The sequence below is a fragment of the Marmota marmota genome, unplaced genomic scaffold (genome assembly GCF_001458135.2).
Source record: "Marmota marmota marmota unplaced genomic scaffold, marMar, whole genome shotgun sequence".
In the NCBI taxonomy this organism is placed as follows: domain Eukaryota; kingdom Metazoa; phylum Chordata; class Mammalia; order Rodentia; family Sciuridae; genus Marmota; species Marmota marmota.
In genome coordinates, this window is record NW_026000204.1 from 1 (window position 1) to 2,045 (window position 2,045).

The following is a 2,045-nucleotide window of genomic DNA, read 5'->3' on the forward strand; positions in this document are numbered from 1 at the left end:
GGGTGGGGGGGCGGGGTGGGGAGGGGGCAGAGGGGGTGGGGGTGGGCGGGGCGCTTCCCGAGGGGCCCCAAGCTCACCTCCAGAGCCGATTCCTGAGTCATGTATGCAGTGGTTCCCAAACGCAGCATATTCTTGATCCAGAGCTAGACGGACTTGAAGAAGTCCCCGGAGTTGAAGGCCCAGACATGAGCTGGGTAGCACCATTTCTGCAGTGGAGACGGAATGAGGCCCCCACTCCTGGCCTGCCCCGCCCTGCCATGCGCCACAGGAGGCCCTCACCTTTATATCTTGAGGGTTCTAGGGGGTCCAGAGAGCAGCAGCGGCGTGTTGACTCTTTCGGAAAAGCAAAGGACCAGACCCTTCTGTGGCAGCCCCCCCCGTGGTGCCAGCCAGAGTGTTCTGTAGAGGACAGAGCTGGCCATGAGCAAGAGGGTGTCTGTGAGGGTGGGCTGGGCTGGGCTTTGTAGCGGGCAGAGGGACATTCTCACCACGAAGGCCGGACGGCAGTCCCTCTGTCCTCGCCGTCACACCGGACCATGTCATGTCTTTCCAGTACATCCCTGCGCCTGGCGTCCTGGCCTTTCGGGGGCTGGCGTGTGCACCCCTGCTGGAGACCTGTCTTTGGGGAGAACAGAGGGTGCTGGTTGGATAAGGAGGATCTGGTGGGCAGCACGAAAACAGACTGGGCTGGGCACTTACCCTTGTCTCCAGTCTTGAGCTTGAAGGCACCGATCACTGCTCCGTCGCTGCCCGTGATGCCCGCCTTGGCCACGGGCTCTGGAGGCCAGTGCCTCGTTGGCTCGCCGCCTGGTGGCCCCTCACCTGCCTGCCCCGACTCCCCCCTTAGAGAGCTCACTCGCTCTACCCCGCCCGTCTCGCCTTGTCTGGCCTTGCCCATGCCCTTGGCTCCCCTGGTGCTGTCCTGTCTGCCATGCCAGACCCAGCGGCTGAGCGGTTAGGGCATACAGTGTCACCAAGTCCACTGTGGGCCCTCTCCGCGCCAGCCTCTGGACCGCAGTGCCGCGTGGGAACGGTGCATCCGCAGGCTGGGCCCGCTGCAGCCTCCTTGCTGCGATATCTCTCCGGAGCCCGCCACCCGCGACCACCGCTCCCCCCAGGTGACGTCCTTCTGTGCTGCCCGCGCACTGCCCTTCTTTCCCGCTCTCCGGCCTTCGAGGCTCTGGCACAGGCCTCTGGAGACCCGCCAGAGCCGCTTCTGTACCTTCTCCTAGATGAATTACGGTGGGTGGGAGGTGGTGGCGGCTGGGGACCCCTCTGTATCCTGTGACCCCACCTCGCCCTGCCCGACCTGGACCTGGGATACTCCCACAGTGCTAGATGGATTCCCACAGACTCCACGACCACCCCCAGGTCACCTGTCACCTCCCTGGAGGCAGCAGCCTTGGTCCTTGCTGGCAGCCCTTCTCTTCTCTATCCTGCCCACTCAAAATGCTCTTTCCACCTGGAATGGACCCTGGGCCCCCCAGTCTCTCTCCGTCTCGGCTCCCCCCGAGAAGATGTCACCTGTGCTGACCATCCTGCCTTCCTCCTGCCGCTCTGCCGGGAGGACAGCCACTTCTCCTTGCAGGTCCTCGCTCTCCAACCTTCATCCAGAAGGCCAGCGCAGTGAGGCCCAGGGAGGGAAGTGGACTCACCTGCCCGGCAGATGGCGGTCCTCACCTGCCCACTGCTGCCAGCTACACCTCCACTGCCCAGGTTTGGGGTCGAGCCCTGCCCAGCAGCTTCCCCTTGTCCGACCAGCCGCCACGTCCTGAAACCAAAAGTTCCCGGGATGAATGTCTGGCTCCCCTCCTCTCCAGCCCTAGCTCAGGCCCAACGCCCCTGCCTGCCGATGTTGCCCTGCTTCCCTGGGAGCCCACCCTTCTCCTCGTGGGCTCCCAGGCCCGACCGCCCCTGCTGCCTGAGCTAGCCCCTCAATCCTGCCCCACTCCCGCCAGACTCCAGACAGCCAAGGTGCTCCTTGGCCCCCACGACTCTCCTCCGGCACCCCATCTTCCCCAGTTTCCCCGTCCCCACCCCACCCC

The 2,045-nt window shown here is 64.8% G+C and overlaps 1 long non-coding RNA gene across 1 annotated transcript; it reads right to left on the minus strand.

The window, feature by feature from the left end:
• Nucleotides 1-70: 70 nt before the first annotated feature.
• On the minus strand, nucleotides 71-2,014 carry LOC107135279. Its single transcript, XR_001502548.2, has 4 exons — nucleotides 700-2,014; nucleotides 489-619; nucleotides 280-399; nucleotides 71-206 (listed from the first exon to the last, which is right to left on the minus strand). It is a non-coding gene; the product is annotated as an uncharacterized LOC107135279 (long non-coding RNA).
• Between the last annotated feature and the right edge of the window lie 31 nt (nucleotides 2,015-2,045).